Source organism: Notothenia coriiceps, unplaced genomic scaffold, assembly GCF_000735185.1.
Source record: "Notothenia coriiceps isolate Sejong01 unplaced genomic scaffold, NC01 NC01_scaffold00000339, whole genome shotgun sequence".
In the NCBI taxonomy this organism is placed as follows: Eukaryota; Metazoa; Chordata; class Actinopteri; order Perciformes; family Nototheniidae; genus Notothenia; species Notothenia coriiceps.
In genome coordinates, this window is record NW_011333040.1 from 10,954,830 (window position 1) to 10,962,909 (window position 8,080).

Here is an 8,080-nt window from a genome sequence, read left to right on the forward strand (position 1 = left end):
TTTTAAATGATGCATGTTGTGACGAATCCTCATGACCTCCTTGTCAAATTTAGATTTCGAGGACGATGATGACAATGAAGGAGAGGAGAAGCAGCGCGGCGGTGTGGAGGACGGAGGGTCCGGCTCGTGGCTGCGGTGCGTTCTCCAGTGAGCGCTGGTTCCTCATGCCGAGGACACCGCGGCCTGAAGCTATGGAGAGGAAATGAGAGGAAGGGAGAAGGAGGGGGGGAGTGAAGTGTGACAGAGTGTTGGAGGAGGAGGCAGCGTATGTGCAGTGAGTGTGTGTGTGTGTGTGTGTGTGTGTGTGTGTGTGTGTGTGTGTGTGTGTGTGTGTGTGTGTGTGTGTGTGTGTGTGTGTGTGCACACACACACACACACACACACACACACACACTCACTGCACATACGCTGNTCACCAGATATCGCCTGTGGGCAGCAGCCCCGTGATGTGACTTCCAATGAGTTTCTCTGTCTGACAAGAGCCAAGGACACTCAGAATGGGAGTAAGTTTGGATAGATATGCAGCGGCAGACTTGCACCTCTCTGTAGGCAAACAACAGGGTTTTGTTTCGAGGCACGATCGCATCAGCAGGGACGGAGGGGTGGAGTGAAACAAACACACCCGGTGCCACAAATCGATGTGTTGCGCTGCAGCTTATCGGATGTCAACACAGCGACACAGACAGGAAGATGAACAGCAGGAAGTCGGTGACAAACTCTATTTACACTTTCACTTATTCAATCAGTCGCCGCTTTCTCTCTCACATAAATCTATTTCCCTTCTCGCAGGAGGGAGACACATGCTGACATTAAAGCCTCGACATGGCATATGGATTTCTTATTACCGACTTACTTAGTTTTATGGGATAACTACTTTTCATCGCGTCACACTGCTCGGCTGGAGAAAAACTGCTTATTTTAGACACAGGGAATCCACCATTAAACTTTATCCAAAGCATCACTGAGGGGACTCTGGCAAACAGGAACTGAATAGTGGAACATCAAAAACAATGTTGTGTTTTAAGGGGGACATCTGTTCATTTTCTATGCCTCCCTTCCCTGGAATAACATTTAGAAAAAAACACAAGATTGGCAAGGGCCTGTTTTTCGCTGTGATGAAATGATGAAGCAGGGGGGGTGGGCTCGAGAACAAAAAAACACACAGGCACGCATCCGCTGATGGATGCCAGCCACGGGTGTCCTTGGTTGGTTGATGTGCTGTTTCCACAGCAACACTGGGTCTTTATCGTCATCACACGGAGAGCAGGGTTATGCCAGTGCAGGATTTCTTTATTTAGCCATGAGCAGTTCACAACACATGATTAGCAAGACCGCCAGGAACTCTGTGATTGCTTGTGTTGTCACCGTCATGATAATAATACCTATTTATAAAAAAGACTTTGCTAAACTGAGTCAAAGTTGCTCTACACTCCAGAGGAATGAATGTGCCATGATGCAACACATGGAATATATAACAGAAAGGTGACTAAAACATAGATAAGAGTGTGTGTATTTGTTTCTATCATTGATGTCTTTGTTAACCCAAATTCATTTGTGATAAATAGTGAAATATTGGGAATAAACAACCTCTGATGTCACTTTATGGTGCCAAATGAAAAAAAGACTAAGTATGAAAGAGGCTGTACTAAAATGGCTAACAAGGCCAAAACACACACATGTACACAATATATTCTCATTAGAGTTGCACTGTGTATTGGTCATTAGCGTGTTAAAGAGAAATATGCAGATTTATTGTAAAAATAATGACAGTTTGAGCAACAACTGTACCCCAGACAGATGTAGCCAGCTTCACAGATTTAGCAGGAAAGCTGCTGAGCATTTTTCGTTTTCCTTTCAGCCTCAGATTTGTATGCGGTGTTGGGTTGAGTCATACTAATTGAGAGTCCTCTTCCTCCTACATGAGACAAAGCGACACCACTGCAGGCTAATTAGCAGCTGGCAGAGCTTTTAGCGGCTTGTTTTCAATATTTTCTTTCTTCTTTTTCATGTTCTTCATGGAGGATGTTTGAGGGTCAATTTGTGCTCACGAAGACCTTTACTCAAGTACATTGAGAGAATGAAAAATGTTCTATAAATTACTTGGTTCCTCTTCAAATACTTTTTACAGCTTCAGCAGTCAAAAAACTGGACCCTATATTAACTCAGGCTATTTATATTAGAATAATAATGTATAGTTTAGTTAGATGTTTTGTTCTGAATTTAGACATTTGACACTATTCTTTTTGTATTGGTCAGCTTATAATTTTGTTTTGTGTTGACCCTGCCTTTAGTATTATATTTAAGTGTATTTTCAGTTTGTAGAGATGAATTTTAAATCTGATCCAAATCATTTTCTGCATATAAACATGTGCAAGTGAGTTTCTGCAGTCCAAGCATTACATGTATTCTTGACAATTAAAAAAATAATGAATGGATTGTGAAAATTAACAAAATTAGGGATTTCGACTTCATTATAGAATACATTTACACTCATAAAAACGATTCAAGCCCTTCTTAGACTTGACACAATATACAAATGTTCGCTTTATTAAATATTTTTAATTAAGAAATAAACCTAAGTATAGTTCATTAGTGTAACACAAATTAGTTTAATCAATTCACTTATTAAATGTATTTAGGACAGATCAACTCAAAATGAATTGTTTTCATCTGGGGACCGCCCCTTTGCACATCCCCTTTGCGCATGCGCACATCCGTTCTGTCTTTTGCCTCCTTTTCTCTGACACTGACTGTGGAAACTGACTGGGGAAAGTCTATTCTTTGGTAAGTATTTTAGTAGTTTTTTAGTAGTCTCTAGTAGTTTAGAACGTACCCTGTTTCCAAGTAATGCCTTTTCATAATATCGACAAGAATATTTGAAACCACCGTTTTATATTTTGCTCCGTTTTTAGTTGTAAACGGCAAGCTACCTATGGCTAGCCAGATAACTGGTAGCTAGAAGCTAGCTTGCTACATGTGGGTAGCATTGAATACCTGCTGGATAATGGAGATCAGTGGATTGTATTATATTAGATTTAATGTTATTTTCATTGAACACAGTACACCAAAATTGAGTTTATATCCAACCAAAAAAATGCAAAGAGTAATTAAAGTGCATGAGGTAAGCGCCGCCATTTTCTATCATAATGCTCAGGTCTGTCCATCTCTTCTGGCCTTAGTTAGACCCTCCAGAAAAACGCGGGCCAAAATCCTTAATTATGCGGGCTAAAATCATTGATTATGCGGGCTAAAATCCTTGATTATGCGATAAAAATGCGGGGNCCTTGGCTCTTGTCAGACAGAGAAACTCATTGGAAGTCACATCACGGGGCTGCTGCCCACAGGCGATATCTGGTGAGGGTGGGGGGGGGGCTGCTGGTTATTGTGGTGGAGTGAGGCTTTGGTGTATAGCCCGTGTTATTAGCTGTTCCAGTACGCTGGGCACATATGACATAAATTATGGCACATTCCATTTTTATGACACACTCCAGTAATTAGGAAAGTGGATTAAGCTGTAGACGGCCTGCGGTGGCGATATGGCGTCTGTGAAATCCATCTTCAATCAGCTGGATGATAGGTCGATCACCACTGTGAGAGGAGCGAGATCAATAGGAGAGACTCACGAAGGCATGAATCGCTGGCAGAGGTGTGGAGAAGCTTCTGGATCGATATCACAGTCACTCAGCTGCAGCGTCAGGCCCTCTGTGAGAATGAAACATGAGTGTGTGAACTTTGTTGACACAGCAGAAGTTGACTTTATGGCATTAGGTTCTCCGGGGATTCGGTTTGAAGGGTGACTTCTGTACATTTCAAGCTTCACCTTTTTTCCCTTTGTTTTGGGGTCTTATTGACCAAGGGTTTCAACATGTTTGAAATTGGTCCAGTATTTAGAAAGACCGCTGAAGACAGTGGCAGCAAAACAGGTTGTAGTGACATTGTTTAAATCTATTAAAATAACTCCACTACCCAACTTTCCTTCACATTTCCACGGCTCTTTTCAGACAACCAGTCACAATATGCAATTACAAACAGAGCAGGAAACATAAGTTACCCTTTAAATGATTGGATTGACACATGCAGCCCATCTTAACTTCAAGCTATACAACCACATGTCTTTGAACATGATTTTCTGAATGTGAATACTTTTTTATTATTTCTGACTGTGAGATCAGATCAGATCACAAAGGCATATCAAGTTCTGTCACTCAACCTCCACCAGCAGATGGCAGCATGCTGCTTCCCTACAGCTGCCAGAGATATGTTTCTGCTGCATCAGGGATCACACCACAGTCACCTCAAACTTCCTCATATTGATCTTTGGACATAAATCATTTTACGGTTTTTGTATATCATTTTGAGCCTAAAACATTAAAATAAAAAACAGATTGATGGCCATCCTCTTGGTTGGTGATGTGGTCTAGTATGAGTATTAAAGAGTGAAAGTCTATACCTGCTGTAGGGAAAGGTTATGTTCTGTTACTACATAAATAAAATGGACTTTACTTCCGTAGCATCTCCATCTACATTTGGTATAGGACACATGCATACATAAATCTATCAGTGGAATAAAGTTATGTTGTTCAGGAGGATAAATATCTAAAGGTTTTCAAAGGAGAGCGAAAGCCATTCATGCTACATTGCATTTAGCTGACGCTTTTATCCAAAGCGACTTACAGTAAGTACATTCGACCAGGAAGATACAACCTCATATTGTGGTATTGATTAAAGCCATATCTATATTATAAGCGTAAACAGGGGTGGACTGGGACAAAAATTCAGCCCTGGCATTTTCGGTCCAGACCAGCCCACTACATTATCAGCGGACACTACATAGAAGTCCACTAATCTTGCGGCATCTTCTCTCATGCATACAACAAAGGAGAGTTATATTCCTTGATAGCAGTTAACAAATAAAGCACTTAACTATGAACTCAAGGACTAAAATTCACAGCTATATCAATCAATCTTTATTCATTATAGTGTCAAATCACAACAGAAGTTTTGTCATGACTAGGGGTGGGACGAGACTAACGGGAAGAACCCTTATGCTACCCTTTCAGTTTTTAGTCTGTGACTGTGAAAATCTTTTGGTGTAAGCCCAGTATTAGTTAAAACCAGATTCGGACAATAATAACAAAAAAATATCCAAATAATCTAAATAGAAACATATTACAGACAGTAGCAGCATTAGAGCTGAAACTCACTCACTCATTATGAAACCATAAATAGAGAATTGGAAAAATATATATATATATATATATAGCTGTGTAAAGTCTAAGACATGGGTTACAGGTCTGAATAGATATGCATTCTCATATACGTGTATGTGCACAAGTATGTATTGCTCTATACTTTCTCGTCCGCAGCCAGCCAGCTCCACTCCTCACCAAATTCGTGACCTGCAAGAAACAGCAAACGGAACTTGTACTCAGTATCTGTGTACTGACTCCCGGACTTTCCACAAACCGCAGGAAACCTTCCTTGGCCTTTCTACCAGACATGACTACAGCGACCACTGTAATGAGTCGATATGTCTTTGTCCGTTGTCCTAGTTGTACATAGGCACAGTACGGTCTCCATACGTCTCCAGGGTACACGATCATACGTCTGCTAAGAACTGCCGGTTTAGAAGGAGGCGTATACAACTTAGTATAGTGGTAACAGATTATAGAGCTAGCCAGTCCTTAACTCTGTAGGAGAAGACGAGTGTCTTACCACCGTAGTCTGTGCTATGCGACTTCTATCTTTCTAAATTAGACATTTTTTCTGTCTGTCTGTGTATAACGTTGACCTGTTTGTGTCTTAGGTGTCTCTTCTCTACTGTGCCTGTAACTTCACCTCCGGTTGTGACGTGTTTTCTCCTCTCCTACTTCTTTCAGAACGGACCTTCTACCGAAGTCCTACTCTGGGACCTACTACGTCTTTTTAGGATACTCCACTTACACGTATTGGGCCTATACTCGTGTCGCGTTACTTCGGTAAGTATCCGCGAAAATTGGTGTGCCTGTAGATTAGACTGACCGTACAGACTAGGGTCTTTGAGGCGGAGTCGCAGACGGTGGTCACGATGAAGGGGTCAGCGGAAGGTTCTGTATTCGTTCACGACGTTCCCAACTGTCGTTCCCGTTGGTTCCTTTTATAACGTCCGGGCTCACTTTTCGGAAACGTGAGGTCACTCTTGTCCGCTTCCGTAGGGGTACACGTCGTCTCGTTTTCATTTCTTGTCATCTTCTACCTAGTCCACCACTCCTCCTGTTGTGTCTTCTCCAACTCTATTGAGGGTATTCGACACGAGGACGGTTTTCTTACGGGAGGCACGCGACGATTGTTCATGAAGCGCACAGTTGTACGTTGTCGTAGGTATGGAGCAGGATCCGGAACGAATATTTATGGCACGAATGTATATGGGGTGTGGTCCACGAACACTCGGCGGGTAAAAGTTAAAACTTCAAATAATTTTTTGTCTGGTCTTTCGTGGGAGAGGTAGGACTCATTTAACTCCATAATCAACTACACCGGTGTCTCTTTCTGTAGGGAGTACAGGAACCTGGCTGAGCACTAATCTGTGCTGAACGTCTCTTCTCCACTGCGGCGATTTTTTCGGACGAGGTGGACTTATTCCCGGCTTTTTTATAAATTTATAGATAATAATAGTGCTGTAGTGTCTACATCATTAAAAGTAATAAACAGTAAAACTACTACAAAAGGTCTTCAACATAACAACGATACACAACTAGAATTACCACCTAGTAACATGTGATTTTAATGAGTTAATAAGAGCGTATGTCCGACAGGCTATATTAAACTTCCTCAGCAAAGAGGGAGACAAGACTATACACCTGAACAAGGGAGTAACCCTGGTGACATCTTAAACCATTCAAAATAGTACATAAAAAATTACAACATATTTAGTATGAAGTAGTAAATGTAAAATTTCCTTACAACTTTCTTTGCGGTGTATGGTTTTCAAAGTTGAGTCCCCAGTCCTGGTCTCCCTTTTGTAGAAGTAATAAAGGTCTGAATTATTCTGGTAAGGAGAGGTCCAACTGCGTGAACTGTCCTTCTCGAACTCCATAACAAGGGCTGGAGGGCAAGTACAAGTTCCTCAACGGAGAGAGGACGGGAGGTGAAGAGAATGAAGTGCGTGGTTTCAAACGACAACTCAGAGGAGATCATACCCTCAAATAGTAAAAAAAGTACAAAATACTTAGTATGAATTAACACTACTAAGTCTCTGGAATTATTACATAGGCTAAGGGAGAGTCCCAACTGGTTGAACTGTACACTCTCGAACTCTCAACAAGGGGGAGGCAGGTAAATAGTTCCTAAACGGGGAATGACGGCAGGGGTGGAAGTGGTGAAAAAACCGATGACTTAGGATACTAAACCAACTCATACATACACAGTACTTATTACTATTATATCTCGTTAAGTATGAACTAAACACTACTACTCTCTGAATTATTCCAAAGGTACAGAGAAAATCCAACTGGTGGATATATCTCTCGATTCGGTCCCTCAACAAGTAAGGGAGACAGGGGAAAACTCCTGGACGAAACAGAGGAGGTAGTAAGTGACGCGGTGAAATCCAAGGACTCGCATAAAGTATCACCACTTCCTTACGTTATACACATAAAATTTTCCAAATACACTTCTTTGGATGATTACTTCGTACTATATTACTACACTATTTTACTGTTAACCCATTAAGTATTTACAGAAAATATAAGAGACGATGGTAATAGAGGACAGTTTGTCCAAAAGGACTGGACGATCTTCAAGAAGATACTACGAACTCAGTAGGGTAGTTATAGACTCTCGAAGCAGAACTGGAAACACTCAAATAATACGTTGAACAAAACAGAGTCTAATTTGTTTTCAAAACTAAATACTTAAATAAAGGACGCGACTTTCTAAAAGTATAACCTACCAAAATTAAAGTTTGTAGACGAATAGAAAATTCAAGTTAATTGTCAATACGTCCATCCGGAATCCCGAGAAAAACTCTGAATTCAGTAGGAAGTTACTGTCTATGTAAACAAGTGATTCACAGTGATGCAGTGTTTTCCGATGTACCGAT

At 41.1% G+C, this 8,080-nt stretch overlaps 1 long non-coding RNA gene across 1 annotated transcript in view; it reads left to right on the plus strand.

Moving 5' to 3' along the window:
* Positions 1 to 5,580: 5,580 nt before the first annotated feature.
* The window catches only part of LOC104945506 (uncharacterized), a 21,348-nt gene continuing 18,848 nt past the window's right edge, over positions 5,581 to 8,080 (plus strand). The window contains exons 1-2 of the long non-coding RNA XR_798352.1: positions 5,581 to 5,591; positions 7,753 to 7,755. This is a non-coding gene — a long non-coding RNA (uncharacterized lncRNA). The remainder of the gene's footprint in view (positions 5,592 to 7,752; positions 7,756 to 8,080) is intronic.